Source organism: Saccopteryx leptura, chromosome 11 (genome assembly GCF_036850995.1).
Source record: "Saccopteryx leptura isolate mSacLep1 chromosome 11, mSacLep1_pri_phased_curated, whole genome shotgun sequence".
NCBI classification, from domain to species: domain Eukaryota; kingdom Metazoa; phylum Chordata; class Mammalia; order Chiroptera; family Emballonuridae; genus Saccopteryx; species Saccopteryx leptura.
Window position 1 is genome coordinate 9,156,655 of NC_089513.1, and position 16,609 is coordinate 9,173,263.

Sequence of the window (16,609 nt, forward strand, 5' to 3'; positions counted from 1 at the left end):
CTGGGGAACAAGGAAATCCTTAATATTCTTATACTTTTTTTTCCTGTTTTTTTTGTTTTGTTTTGTTTTGTTTGGTGTTTGGTGTGTGTGTGTGTGTGTGTGTGTGTGTGTGTGTGTGTGTGTGACAGAGACAGAGACAGAGAGAGACAGAGGGACAGATAAGAACAGAGAGACAGGAAGGGAGAGAGATGAGAAACATCAATTCTTTGTTGCATCTCCTTAGTTGTTCAATGATTTCTTTCTTATATGTGCCTTGACAGGGGTGGGGGAGCTACAGCAGACCGAGTGACCCCTTACTCGAGCCAGCGGCCTTGGGTTCAAGCTGGTAAGCCTTGCTCAAGCCAGATTAGCCCTCATTCAAGCTGGCGACCTCGGGGTTTTGAATCTGGGTCCTCCATGTCTCAGTCCGACGTTCTATCCACTGTGCCACTGTCTGGTCAGGCTCTTCTTCCTATTTTTATATGGACATTCATTTTGCTACAGGAAGAAACATGTTGACTTCTGCTCTCCATTTCTGTTGCCTCATAAAAATGTACTTTTCATTCAGGGACTTGAGGTCATTTTTTTTTCTTTTGCTTCACTTCAAAAATATGAAAGTACTCGAAGATCTGTTATAGGATTTTTATCATTATTATTGTATAATAAGCCCTTTATTATTAAAAAAATTTTGAGAGAGATTTACTGGGTTTAACCAACATTAAACCAAAAGTTTATTTTAACTTTTATATTTGAAAATATAGCTATAAATAACTGTGTTTGATGAAAGCAGTAAAAATAATAGAATTTTACATTGAGAATTGCATAGTATTTCTTAAAGGTGTGTTGTAAAACTCTAAGTGGTAAATTTTCTTTTTCTTTTTTTTAAATTAAATATATTGAGGTGACATTGCTTAATAAACTTATATAGGTTTCAAGTGTACAATTCTATAACAAATCATCTATGTATTTCATTGTGCGTCTGTCATCTGAAGTCGATTCTTTCTCCATCACCATATATTTGACCGACTTTACTCTTCTTACCATCTACCCCCTTCCCTCTAGTAAATCACCATACTATTGTCTGTGTCTATGAGTTTTTGTTTCTTTTTCTTGCTTATTTATTTGTTGCTATGCAAAACAGTATAAAGGATCCTCAAAACATTAAGAATTGAGTTACCATATGACCCAGCAACCCCTCTTCTCTGGATATCTACCCAGAAAATTTGAAAACATTTATTCACAAGGGTATACACAGCCCTATGTTCATTGCAGTGTTAATAAGAGTGGCCAAGACATGGAGACAACCAATGTATCCTTCGATAGATGATTAGATAAAGACATAAGGTACACATAACAATGAAACACTACTCAGCCCTAAGAAAAAGAGTAAATACCGCAATTTGAGACAACATGGATGGATCTTCAGAATGTCATGCTAAAGAAAATATAACTCAGACAGAAAAAGTTAAGAACTATTTGATTTCACTTATAATATGGGATATAAAACTGCATAGTGTTTTAAATTCATTATTCTGAATATCAACTTTAATGTAGTAACAGATGTGGGTAAACAGTGTACAAATTTTAGTAGTATTTGTATCACTCTGAAATACACCTTTTTTTTTTTTTTGCAAAAAGTCATGACATCAAAGCTTTGTAGCTGACAGTGATGTTAATGGTCTAGTTTTACTAGAGCTCAGAGTGGTTTTCCTAATTCATTTTTCTAATGCACAAAGCAGTTAAATATTGTGCTAAGGTTCTATCTAATGAAAAAGGAAAAACTAATAACTGGGCCACAAGAGCTAAATATTCTCTTTTCTTACATTTACAAATGTAATTCTTTGATATGTTTCCATTAGCCTTACTACTTTTCACAGTTAATTCATGTCAGGAAAGATAAGAAGTGGTTTACAGTTTGAGTTCTTCAGTACCTATTTTTCCAGAGTTTTATTAATTGTGATTATCTTTCTAAAAGTCATGTGTTTTTTTATTAGAGCCAAATAACTTTTCAGTGTAGTGTTTTGTTTATGGTTGAAAAGAAATTGTACAACGTTGTATAATTTAAAATAAATTTAAAACATGCAGAATTTATAAGACTTTGTAAAATTTTACAATTCATTGGGGTTTACTAAGAGGAAGATGGTTAATTTATCATCTTCCTGTATAAAGAGCCAGGGATAGTGGCTATTTGGTAGTCTAGGTAAGTAAGTGTTGGTCTTCTTTAATCATGTTCTCTTAATTTCCTTCATGCATCAGTCTGAAGATAAGTCCAAGATATGTAAAGTTAATTTTTTTAGCTAAAGATAAAAATTTACTTCATTTGAAAATCAACAAGTATATTTAATACTTTTTAAGGTAATGGAGCATTAGAATGTAATGAGGGAGACAAAAGTTACTCTGTGCTCTAAAATTTTTAACAGAGACAGAAATGAATAAAAAGTAGAAATTCATTTTAAAAAGTTTCCATTGTTGAGTATTTGCCATTGACATAGACTTTTTCAGTGTCTCTTCTTTTATATACCTATCATTCAACTAGTAAAGCAACACATTCAAAAGAAGTATATGATAAATTTCTTATTTGAATTTTACTTCACTATGAATAAAAAATGTTATTAAATTCTCATAATGTTCCAGGAGAAATAGTGCTAAATAGTACAGCCAGAGATGAATTGAATATATAATGTTTACCATTCATTCATTTGGTCTAAAATTTATTTAAATAAGTGTTTAAAGATTATGTTTTCAAAAATGAAGTATGTCATGGACATCATATCTGAGGTTTACTCATACAACACCTATATCCATTACACCATGAACATGATATATTTTCCATGGAAAGAGTATAAACCCCTCTATATCCTCAGATGTTCTCCTGGAGAAAGTCTTCAGAATGGAGAAAAGTAGCAATTACTGGCATAAATAAATCAGTATTAGACTTCGCTTTCCCAAAACTGAATTAATGTCACTTCTAGAATTTTTTTAACATGTTGAGTGTGAGACGGCTTTGACGTGGATCACAGTTAAGTTTGGCATTGCTTCTGGGTAGAAACATAAAATATTTTATAGAATGGCATACAAACCCTCTTTTCTTACGTTTTCATATTGCCAAGATGTTCTTTCATAAAAAATCCCATACTGAAATTAAGGATATGAAAGCTAATCACTTATGGACAAAACTTGATTTATCCCTCATCAATCACTAAAGCCTGTTCCTAAATCATGGCTTCTGATCTGGCTCTTTGCTGCAGATGTTTATGCACATCCCTGTAGGTCATTCCTCCACTTATTTCAGGTCTTTTTTCTAAATTAAAGGTTATTTCCTAAAGGGTTCTGAGCGCCCAATTACAACATGTGTGTGTGAGAAGGGAGTGTCCTCCACATGTTCAGTGAGGTGTCTGATAACTCACTCACTTCTGACACTATTACTATTATCCCCCAATCTCTGTGTGTTCAACCACCCTACAGCTCTCCAGACCCTGTCCTTTGGGTTTTTACAAAGGTTTCATTACATAGGCATGATTGAATAAATGTTGGGTTTTGGTGATTAAACTCAATCTCCAGCCACTCTTCCCTCCCACAAGGTGGAGTGGAGTAGGAATTCAAGTTCAACTCTTTTATCACTTGGTTGGTTCCCTTGGCAACCAAGTCCCATTCTTGCGTGAATTCCAAAAGTCATCAATTAACATAACAAAAGACACTTATATGCTCTCATCATTTCGGAAATTCCAAGGGATTTAGGAGCTCTGTGCCAGAAAAGGGAAAAGACCAAATATGTTATTATACATCACAATGTCATTACTCTTAAGAGAGACATTCCTTATTTAATTTACATCTGTCTACCTTGAACTTCTAATGCTTCTACCAGATTTTTTACCCTTTTTATAGTTAGGGCCATTTGACAAACTATACAATTATTAATTTCCTGATATATAAAACATCTCTACACACTAATGAGCTCTGGTTTTTTATGTTCACGAGCATTTCTCAACCTAGAGCAATGCCTGGCACATTGCTCTTGTTACATAAACATTTGTTAAGTGAGTGAATATATTGTGTAACTTCAATAAGTATTTAAAGATAATATGAGGTCAAGACTTTGAACTAATTAACTTTAAAACACAAATTAATTTAAATTTTCCTTTCAAGTATAATTATATTTTTGAAGTATAAAGCATATGACAATTAGGGGAAATGAAATGTTCACTTATTGTAAAAATTGATTTCATTTGAGGATGAAAAGTAATTTACCACATTACTATTTCCTTTGAAATGTTACACACAGATGACTTCTAGACAATTGAAGCATAATCTGTTATATTAAATGAGTTTCAACAGCATATAGGCTGTATTACATTGATACAAAAAATGTAGCTAACATATTTACTAAATGACAAAATTATATAATTTTAAATAGGCCAGTAGTAGAAAGCAAATGAAATCTAAATAATGGGTTTATATAAGAAAATAAAGCTTAGCAATGACTTTTTTCATCTAAATATAAACAAACAATGTATATATTATTTACATAGGTCTGATCTACATATTATACCCTAAGGTTCTTGATCAGGACGATAAAATATATTTTCTTTGTTTTCTATATTGAAAGCAAATATATTGTTCCCTGAAAAATAGACAAAATATTAGGAACATTACAATAACAACTCTTGAGAATTATTGAAGCTATTCAAAATCCTATTTTTTTTGTTTACAGCAAATGCTTCAAATTATGAATTGAAGCATTTTACAGTATAAAATGTTAAACAAACAAATCCATCTGTAGAAAAATTATCAGAAACATGAAAACAGACAGAAGAGATTACTGGAGTCTGTTTAGGTGCTCTTTTGGGATGAGCCTCTGATTGACTTACTATTGACAAGGCTACTTTATAACTGTAACAGCTGATGTGAACTTACAAATTGTTGTCTAGAGAAAAGGCAAATATTTTAACACCCAAATAATTCAAGAGTTGACCATTACAACTCTATAAAACACTGACCAGTTTTGAATCTAACTCAGTGAACATAACATGTTTTTTATTCAAATGCATTTTGAACCCATTTCAGGATATTAAGGGTTCCTTCATTATTTGAATAGAATAAAATCTGATGCATGTGCAATTTATATTTCCATGAGAATCTTATTACCTTTTTCCCTTTGGGTGATATATATTTGTTGATAACAGTTATGTTCCAACAATGATATACAAATACATTCCTCTCTACGTTCACATATTTGTGTAATTGACATTCAATTCAAGGCACTTAACATGTACAGATTGATACATTTTGATATATTTATACAGCCATAACACCATTATCTGCATATTCATCACCCCCCAAGAGTTTGGGCTTAAATCCCAGCTGCTCAGCTTGCTGGCTGTGTAACAATGAGTTAGTCCCTTAAATTTCTAAATTCAAGTTGTGTATCTATAAAGAATAACTATTGTACCTATTAGAAAATAGTGTTATAAGGAACAAATGAGAGTGAATGTTTAAGCATGAGGTGCCAAAAATATAATGAGGGCATAAAAACTTAGCCACGATCTGAATATAACATGTTCCTAAAAATTATCTCTAATATGATAAAGAATAATAATGTGATGACATATGATATACATATATAATATTGAATTAGTTTCCTAATATTTTTATAAGCACTTTACATATTCCTATGTTTGTTGACCTAGTTCTTAACAGTTAATTTAACCAATTTAATGCAATTTACTAATGACATAAGCAAGATACAGAGGAAATGAAAACATAGTTATAGACATTCTGATGTAGTTTAGGGTTTTTTACTTGGTGTAATACAGATTTTTCTCTTAATTCTATAATATATCAATATTGTATACATAGCACGGTCTCAAAATTTTTCCTAAAATTTGTGATGTTGAAAATAAAATATTGGCCTGACCTGTGGTGGCACAGTGGATAAAGCGTCGACCTGGAAATGCTGAGGTCGCCGGTTCGAAACCCTGGGCTTGTCTGGTCAAGGCACATATGGGAGTTGATGCTTCCAGCTCCTCACCCCCTTCTCTCTCTCTGTCTCTCCCTCTCCTCTCTAAAAATGAATAAATAAAAAAAATTAAAGAAAATAAAATATTAAATTATATGCAATAAGCCCTTTAAAAAAATCAGTCCTTATTTTATTTTCTTGGCATAATATTTATGTTACATCACGATATTTGATTCATAATTGTGAAGCCAGTTTCCACAATCTTGAGATTTCCTATTTCTTTCTTTCTTTCTTTCTTTCTTTCTTTCTTTCTTTCTTTCTTTCTTTCTTTCTTTCTTTATTTTTGTTACACTCCATGGATGAGAAGAATTATTGGAAACTGATAGATGCCTGACTTTGACTTCAATAAATACTATAGTTTAAATTTTTCAGTTGTGAAATATGTTTAAGTTCTAGAAATGTTCTGTATAATATTACTCCTGGTATTAACAATATTGTACACTTCAAAAACTGTAAAGAAGTTAGATCTCATGTTATATATTCTTACCACAATTTAAAAAGAAAAAAGCTATCTGGTATGTGACCTTTTTTGGCTAGCTTCTTTCACTTATCATGTTTCTATAATGTTTTTAATGTTTCATCAATGTCATGGCTTATAACAGTATTTCATTTCTTTTTGCTACATTTCACCATTGGATGTGTACAATAGTATACATGTCACAGCTGCTCTATGTATTTATTCACAAATGAGCATTTAGATTGTTTCCACCTTTTGGTTATGAACATGTGAGTATAAGTATTTTCTGGGGATCTGTTTACAAGATATATCTTGGAGTAGAATTACTGTGTCATATGGTAATTGTACATTAAACATTTGAGAAACCACTGAACCAAACTGTTACATGAAATATTCAGAACCCTTCGGTCCATAGAGACAGAAGACAGTTGCCAGAGGATATGGGAAAAGAGGAATAGGAAACCATCCTTAATAGGTATAAGATGTCCTTTTGAGAAGATGAAATATTTTAAAATTACATAGAGGAAGCATTTACACAATATTGTGAATGAACTAAATGCTTTTGACTTGTTCACATTAGAATGTTAAATTTATATCTATTTTACTTCAATAAAAAATGTTAAAATTTATTCTCTGCTAATAGGATTATAAAAATAAAATTTAACCTCTTTTTAGCATGCTTGAATTCATGAAAGCATTTACTTTTTATCTTTAATAACAACAGAAAAATTCTCTAGCAATGTATATTTCAATATCTTATTAATAATTATCATCTCTTTCCAATTAGGAGTTTGGTTTTTTTTACTATTTATTTTCGAGCTTAAATGAAAACAACATATAGATAAGCTATCAATTGAATAAGAGATGGCAGGACTATTAAAATATTACATTTTCTGCTAATTGAGGTAATTGCCTGTTAAGTCTTCCAAAGAGAAAAATAAATCTGTTTCATACTCTTTGGCTCCTTGAGAGGAATAGCTCAGTTCAAAGTCTAACAAAAGGTGTCAATACATAGCTCGTTGGTGTGCTGTGGTCAGGGTATTGCTAGTTCTTATATGTGTCTCCCTTTGATCAAGCGATAATTATCCTAAGTGGCCTACTGTGAAAAGAAGGAAAATCACCGAACCCCAACATGCTACATGATGACAGTGCAGAGTAAGGTACAATCAAGTATGTATATAATAAGCCCAAAGGAGTAAATTATAACAGGTTAAATCATAGCCACTTGGCAGAAGTCAGGCATGATTTTTGGAAAGAGATATACAAGCACATTTAAGTGTAACTGTATAGTATTTAAAAGAAACCAGAATATTTAAATTGGCTTTTTAACAAAACCTTATGACATTAAATTTCATTCCGAAAAATCTAAATAATTTCCTTTAAACAGTGGTCTTCTTTAATTTTTGAATAAAAAGTTGGTATTAAAATCAGAAAGAGGTACTTAAAATAGCTCTGAATTCTGAAAAAGGCCAGTTGCTCAATTAATTCAATTTTTCAAGAACTAGAAAATAAGTTTCTGACATACTAAGTCTAAATTAGTCAAAGGACTGTGGGGACAATGGAAAATTTATCATTTGTGCTTCACTACCAACAAGGACAGTAATTTCATATATGAAGTCAAATGCAAAAATTATGACAAAGTTCATGATGATACTGAGAGATTACATGAATAATGAAACTCTAAAATTAACCTCAGAGTCACCAGCAAGCAGATGCTCCTCCATCCTGTCAGTCAATCTTAAATCAATTAATATACTCTGAATAAATTGCCTCCATGGAGAGAATCCATTCACTTTATCATATCAATCTCACTGGACATTTTTCACTGTGCCCTAAAAATGCTTTTATACTAACGCATGTTTTAATTAGGGCCAAGTAAAGATTTTTCTCTAACGTACACTTAAAAATTGAGAACATAGAAAAATTATAAAACTGAAGTTTATTCCTTAAGTATTTGAAGTTTTGAGTCAAGCAGGAAATGACGTGATAGAAAAGAAAGAATTTATGATCAAGAATGGGTAGGGTTTGAATTTAATTGATATCTAACCTTTAATTTTAAAATTGCATACTTACTATACTAAATCAAGTACCACCCAATTCAGCTAACAGTAAGACAGAGATGGTTGATATTTTCAGAGAAAAATGATTATAATTTTAAATCTGTCTTCAAATATTGTCTATAATCTAAATGTTCATCTTGCCCTGCAAGTTATCAAAAGAAGTCATGAGGATTTTGATCAATTTATGTATTTGGCTTAACTGATCTCTACATGAACAATCTTCCAAGGCTGATTGACATACACAAGAACAAATCAGTGGTGTAGCTATGTCTGTTCAGCCCAATTTCTTGCACTTCTCATGGAAATATAACCAAGATGTCTTTTGAGGTTTTATATTTTTTGTTTTTTTACCTTTTAAGACCCAAATAAGCTCAGCTCTCACCTGTTGGCCCCAACCATCTTAAACCATTGGAATTCTGCAGCAAGTAGAAGTTCAATGCCTGCCCTTTGACTTTAGAAGATGAGCTCACAACCGTATGATGACTTTGGAGTTTTTCCTCCATGGCTACGGAATCAGGTTACCTTACAGATTAGATTATTGTCTTACATGTCAAGTTCCTCTTCTTAGAACCAGATATGAAACTTAGTCAGAACCTTCTATTTCCAGACACACACGCAATCCTTCAGCTTTTTTTTTCAAGATAATTTTCTGCAACAGTATTTACTGAGTGTCACTAAGATAGCCGAGATGGAGTGTGGCTTGAGTCAGGGGAGAAAATTTGGGGACTGGGAAGGAAGATTGAATACTTATGGAAAAAAGGGATGTTCTGCAGGATAATAACCAACTTTTTATTAGACACCTTTGCTCTTAAATGTCTTTAAGTGTACACCAAGGGTCCTGGCAATTAGCCATGGTGATTGTAAGATGCCATTGATTGCAAAATAATAATTCACATTTCAGAATTGTCATGAGAAAAGAAAGAATATCTTCAGAAACTATGTACTATGGTATTTATTGAATTCTACTACATGCCAGAAATTATGCTAAGTATTGGAGGTTACAAAAAGCATGCGCTGATGGTTAAGACTTGAGTAATCCAATCTTCTATGAGAACATAGCAGGTCTGTGGGGGGAAAATCAGGCTAAAGGAATGCAAAGAGGACATTTGTTGAAGTGGGGAGACCAATGCATAGTTCCACAGGGAGACGTCAGCTCATCTAAACGAGAAAGAGGTGGAATTTGGATAAATGGTTGTGGTGAGAGGAAAGATATTCATAATCCAAAATCAGATTGGAGTGAAGATTTGGAGGCACAAAAACAGGGAGAATACTCAGGAGATGGAGAGAAAGTTTATTTGGCTGGTGCTCAGTCTGCGGGAAGCAACGACCCCAGTTGGGATTGGGATGGGCTCTGACCTGGGAAGATTCTGGAACGCAGGCTGAGAAAACAATTTAAGTCCTGAATTTTTCTGAGGTCAGCCACATGTGTTCAGAGCTCTTATCAAGAAGCCAAATCTATGTTACTGACTATCTGAGCCAATATGCTAATTCAACAAAGGTCAGGTTTCTGGTATGTACTGAGAGTCTCAACTGTTCTTAAGCAAATGAGAACAGATGTGACAAGGTAAGGCGGCTCTTTTCCTTTATCCCTGTCCCCAAGTAGTAGGTGGGGTATAAAACAAGTCCCTTTCTATTATGTAAAGTGACTAAGCCAGTCAGAGAAAGACAAACAGCATATGACCCTACTCATACATGGAATCTGATGAACACAATAAATTGATGAACAAAATAGAAACAGAGGCATGGACACACAGAACAGATGGACAGCTGTCCGAGGGGATGGGGGTGAGGGGACTGGATGAAAGGAAGTAAAGGGATGAGCCAAAAATCACATATACATAACATAGAACGCAGACCACCAGGTGGCAATAGCCAGGGGGAAAAGCAAGGTGGGGCAGGAGCAAGGTGGAGGTGGACAGAGTAGGGGCATAGGGGCGGAAAGAGACTTTGCTTGGGCCAGAGGGCACACAATGCAGTGTGCAGGTGGTGTTATATAGAGTTGTACACTTGAAACCTGTATGGTTGTGCAAACCAATGTCCTCCCAATTAATTCAATTAAAAACCGAAACTAAACAAATCTCTTTGTACTAATGAATCTTCTAGAAAAAGAGAGAGAGAGAAAGAAAGGAAGGAAGGAAGGAAGGAAGGAAGGAAGGAAGGAAGGAAGGAAGGAAGGAAGGAAGGAAGGAAGGAAGGAAGGAAGGAAGGAAGGAAGGAAGGAAGGAAATTGGGCAAAATCAAAGCACTCTAGACTTACAGGGCTACGTGAATGGGGTTGGCATTGGTGATTTCTATGCCTTTAAAGCAAGCCTGACAAATTCCAGCATCCTTAAACTAACTTCTAAGAAGGCTACCACAGGTGTGCGTGAGAACCAGGATCACGTTGCTCATGCACACACAATTATAGCACATCTCTCAGGCTCAAGCGGTTCCGACTAACTGACAAAAACACAATATAACCATTTGGAAGCAATGCAGGAAACAGATTAGTAGTTAGAAAAATTGGTAACAAACAGGATTTGAGGTAGTAAAGTGTTCTAATAAGCCAGTCTGAAAACTAACGAGGAACTAGAACAAGATATTAGTCATAGAAATTTGAACGATGAATGAGATGCTTTGCAAAGCCTCTGTAAATAGTCCCGCTCTTATATTCAACAACTTCATTCTAAGTGCAGACTTCTTTTGTTTTTGAGTTGAAGTGTGAAATTGTACTTGAATACTCTTCCTGAGCACAGTGGGGCTCCATTTCCCACGAATGTAGGAAAAAGTAATTTGGAAAGTGAGAAATAGAAGAAAAAGGAGCAAGGATGTTTCTCTTTCCCAGGGACTAAGCAGAATAAAAAAATCCAGTGGGTGGTTGTCCTCAACAGACACACACTAGAAGCAGAAAGCCCCCCCCCCCCCATGAAACAAACCATTACTATGGAATGAATGAATTCCTCAAACCGTTTCTCCATTCTGAAACTTTCCAATAACTTGAGATCTTATTCACATCAATTCCTAAAGAAAAGGTGTTGCATTTGTTTCATTCTCTTTAATGCATACATTAAAACATCGTGGAATTTAGAAGAGAAAGTAATGGTTATTCATGCCTACTTTTAACTGCCAAGTGGTAGTCTTTAATTGCCACTCAAGGACAAAAAAAATCTACTTAAAAGATGCATTATATTTTTAGTGTCAATAAAAATGATTTGATAGCCTTTTATAATTTTGATTCTGTCTGTACGTCCATTGAAAACGCATTTGGTCAAACTTGAGGTTACACTGTTGGTCTATGGAAGAGTAGAGTACTAGGTATAATTAAGGATGAGTCAAGTAATGCTTGGCATTGAAATACTCAGTTATTCTTTATTTATTAAAAGGAATGTTTGAAGTGTTGTTTTAATCTGCAATCTTTTCATTTAAGTTACTGAAATTATTCTGTTATACCTTTCCCTGGGTTTTCAGATACGATGGGAGCCCTCATCTAACCATCAGTCCTGAAATATCCCGGGTCCATGTATAGTGAAGGCTTAAAGAAAGAGGCAGTAAGCTCTCGGGCTTAAATTTTACTCAATACAGTGTATGAATATAAAAATAACTTTATGAATATGGAAATAGCTAAACCAACAAGAAAACAGGGCTATCATTCCCAAAAGAGAGAATATTTTGACTCTAACGAGAAAAGAAGGACTGTTTCTGGGTTCAATTCCACAAAGTCATTTAAAAGGAAATTGTTAGAAGACACAGAGAATTAAAACATTCCTTTTTACTTAGTAGCAAAGGAGAATAAGTATTTAATAGTTGATTTATAACTTCATTTCACATTTTCCTTTTTACTTGCACCAGTTGCTTGAACTATAAGTTCATTTTGTCATAAAGAAATGGGAATATAATCACATCCTAATTGCATAGCTTTGGGTTATTTGTACAATTAAGTTATCTATTGCAAAGTTAATGAATGTTAATAATGCAATTCTCTTTGGTGACCTGATTGATATACTAACATTTATTGTAAACTGCAGTCATTAATCCAGGCATACTTATTGAATGAATATTGCATATTCAAATATATATACTACTCACAAAAATTAGGGGATATTTAAAAATGAATATGAAGCGATAAAAAAAGAAGCATTTGATTTTTTTTTTATTAAACAAGAACATCTGAAAAGCAAACAAGTCAAAGAAAGTTGTTTGATTATGCAAATGAGATGCAAAACCAACTTTTATTTCATTGGTGAAAATGCACTATACAAAGGCTGAAAGTACTAGAGTATCTGCATGTTCCCAGATCTCCTTATTTTTTGATATACTTCCAAATCATAATCAGTCATTTATGACAATTTTGTTTTCAAGCAGTGCCTCAATTTTTAAAGTTCTAAATAAAAAAAAGCAACAGTAATGCTAAACCATTTATCTTATTTTATATAAGAACAATTGGACTTCAATGTACACTAGTCTCCCAGGATTTAGGAGAAAATCTGTCCTTTATTCCACGTAGGGCCAACCATGGAAAAGGGGATTAGCAGAAACATGCCTCAAATATTAACGCCCTTGAAATGTGATGCAGAGAAAATTGAACATAATGGAGGAAAACCTTCTTTATGATCCAAGATTTTAAAAAAAATTTTATGTACACAATAGGAATGCTAAGCATTCTAACCACCGAGGAAATCTTGCTGCCTTTATTTCTTCTGCTTAAACCCTGTCAGCAGTCACAAGTTAAGGTTTAGATCACCACGTGTTACATTATATTTACGGCCTTATAATGTTGTGCGACATTGCTGCCTTGTAATGTAAGAAATCTTTAAACGGGCTCTTCCAAGTAACTGCTGAAACTTACTTCCAAAATTAGATCTGGTTACTTTAGACACTAAACAATGGCCCTAAAAGAGTTCATTTTTAAAATACTATCTGTAAGATGCTTACTTGTATGTATCACTGCTAGTTTATACGTTCTTGTGATAGATTTGAAGCCGTTATTCTATTTCTTTCAATGCCTTTTGATACCTAAGACTTTCAGGCTTAATTTTAAAACATACATCTCCATAAAGTGCGGCATATTATGGTAAGAGAAAACAGTCCCTAGCATTGGAACTAACATATTCAAGTCTCATCAAGATTAAAGTAAAGTTGAAGGATGCAGTAGTTATGACATAAAGTTATTTTCATCTGAGGTAGCCACATAATTGAAGCAAATGTGAATTCTGCTTGTGGGAATTATCTCAATTTTCCACTTCAGTTAGCTAGCGTAGAAACAAATAATGACATTTTATATCCCCAAGCAATTAGTTCTTACGCATAAATAATATACTAGTGTTGATTTTTCATATCCTGTTCAGAATTGAAAATTAAATGGTTAAATGTTATATAAAGGTATAGCCATATTTTTTATTTCTTAAAGCTCAAAGCACAGCACACACTAATTAATGCAAGATGAAAGTTGAGCTTGTCACAGTCCGTGTTGACTATTTGTTCTGTTACACACTTAGCATAAGGAAAATAGGTAAAAATATATCTGCTTCCCTAGATATTATATTTCTGGACTTGAATAAGAAATATCTGTAGCCTGACCTGTGGTGGCGCAGTGGATAAAGCGTTGATCTGGAATGCTGAGGTCACAGGTTCAAAACCCTAGGCTTGCCCAGTCAAGGCACATATGGAAGTTGATGCTTCCTACTCCTCCCCCCTTCTCTCTCTCTCTTTCTCTCCTGTTTAAAATGAATAAAGTCTTAAAAAGAAAAAAATAATGTCTTTATTTCCCCCTCAAACAGCATAGTGGAAATGCAGAATTTTTTATATAAGCTTATAACCAAGAGTAATATTTCAGAAGTTCCAGCCTCTCTATAACAATTCTCTTGATTTTTCATATGTATATATTTATTTTATATGCAATTATAGCTCAGTAAAAAAAAATTAAATTGCAAACTTTGTTCACAAAATACTAGTTCCAACGTGAAGTTTTGCAAATGTCAAAATATACTGTTCACTTTTTTTGTAGAAAAAAATTTTTAAATATATATCTAATTTTTAATTGTATCATTCGATTAGTACATTTTGCAAATAAATGAATGAATTTATGCAAATGAGTCAAAATGCTTTTTACTAGATAAAATGCTATTATTGGTGTTTTCTGGCAAAATACTTCTAAACTATTGCAAAATATTCTCCATTGATATATCAACATGTCTTTGCTATAAACTTACATATCTAGTTTTGCATGGAAATTTCTTAATTTTTTCATTTGGCTTGAGATATATATTTTGATTTCATAGGAAAATATTACATAAGCATTCTTTTTTGGCTGATGGGAAGTTTAGAGATCCCATTTATAACTAACTTTTTCACATAAGTAGAAAAGTATACAAGAAAATTACAGAAAATATGTTACAGGTAACCATGGATTGAGCAAGGTTGTACAGAGAAGGGCAAAAGGAGGTTTACAGTTGTGAATACTCAAAACAATCTATTCTGTCTTATTATTTATTAATTATTGTATTATTTTCCATATGAAAACTATAAACCTATTTTTCCCACCCCTCTATGGGGAAAACGAATCATTTTTAATATATCTGTAAATATATACATGAACTTTAGGTATCAGTAAAAAAATTGTTATTGCTTTAATTGACCTGGATGCAAGATACTAGTCACTTACAATAGAGCCAAAACAATGACAAAAGTATCATAAGAATGAGTACCTGGAAAATTAGAATTCAAGGAGTGATCATAGAGCCTCCTTCCCATCTTTCCTGACTTCAGTCCCACAACTTCCCCATGTCATTGGGGTGAACCCTACTCGAGAGCTACAGGGGCTTAGGGAACAGTTTGAGAGGAAACTGCTTCTAAAGACAAGGCAGAAACCTAGAGACACTTCTTTACAAAGGTAAAGAAATAAATTCAATCCTCATGACGATTTGACAGATGTAAAGAACAGGGAAAGCTTAAGAGAGCCACTTTTAAAGAGAGTTTTTGGTCATTACTCCTTTTTAGTAACATACAAGATAATGTAGAAACTTAAATTTTGGTTATCACTGCATGCTATCAACTTCTCTTCAGAATACATTCATTAAATAATTTCACATTCCATAGCAGTGAAACAAATTTAAAAAGCCCCATCAAAATAATACTTTACAATAGAGTCAATTCAGTATATATATATATCCATCAATCTATCACCTATCTGTATACCTGTATTTTAATATGACACTTTCAGTTTCTTTATTCACTAGTGAACGTTAGCTTTGAACATTCATTCTCTATCTAGTTCTGTAATACACTGATTAGGAATCATATTTAATTTTTTTTTTTTGAGTGTTTATTTTTTCTTTTTTTTTTTTTTATATAATTTTATTTTTTTAATGGGGTGACATCAATAAATCAGGATACATATATTCAAAAGATAACAAGTCCAGGTTATCTTGTCGTTCAATTATGTTGCATACCCACCACCCAAAGTCAGATTGTCCTCTGTCACCTTCTATCTTGTTTTCTTTGTGCCCCTCCCCAACCCCTATCCCTCTCCCATTCCCCCCTCCCCCCCGTAACCACCACACTCTTATAAATGTCTCTTAGTTTCACTATTATGTCCCACCTACGTATGGAATAATACAGTTCCTGTTTTTTTCTGATTTACTTATTTCGCTTCGTATCATGTTATCAAGATCCCACCATTTTGCTGTAAATGTTCCGATGTCATCATTTCTTATGGCTGAGTAGTATTCCATAGTGTATATGTGCCACATCTTCTTTATCCAGTCGTCTATTGATGGGCTTTTTGGTTGTTTCCATGTCCTGGCCACTGTGAACAATGCTGCAATAAACATGGGGCTGCATGTGTCTTTACGTATCAATGTTTCTGAGTTTTTGGGATATATACCCAGTAGAGGGATTGCTGGGTCATAAGATAGTTCTATTTTCAGTTTTTTGAGGAACCACCATACATTCTTCCATAATGGTTGTACTACTTTACATTCCCACCAACAGTGTATGAGGGTTCCTTTTTCTCCACAGCCTCTCCAACATTTGCTGTTACCTGACTTGCTAATAACAGTTAATCGAATAGGTGTGAGGTGGTATCTCATTGCCGTTTTGATTTGCATTTCTCTAATAGCT